Source organism: Myotis lucifugus, unplaced genomic scaffold (assembly GCF_000147115.1).
Source record: "Myotis lucifugus unplaced genomic scaffold, Myoluc2.0 scaffold_58, whole genome shotgun sequence".
Taxonomy (NCBI): domain Eukaryota; kingdom Metazoa; phylum Chordata; class Mammalia; order Chiroptera; family Vespertilionidae; genus Myotis; species Myotis lucifugus.
In genome coordinates this window covers 1,506,523-1,506,783 of record NW_005871106.1, presented here as the reverse complement: position 1 = coordinate 1,506,783, position 261 = coordinate 1,506,523, and positions in this window count along the sequence as shown.

Sequence of the window (261 nt, the reverse complement as noted above, 5' to 3'; positions counted from 1 at the left end):
CCCGGGACATCGCCACGGCCACGGTCCTGGTGCGCTAGGTGTCTTGCCCGCTGCGAGGTTTCTGCGTCTCTCGCCAGCGCAGGGGCTGTGGGATGGGCTCCTGGCCACCCGCCCCCGCGGGACCACTTCCCCTGGCCTGGGGAGCACTCCCGGCTCGGCCCCCCGAGGATCCCGGGAATCCGGGGCGGCGCGCCCCTCTCCAGGCGAGCTATCCTCGCCGCTCTCCCCGGGCCCGGGAAGGGATGGATTTCTAATTGCGAC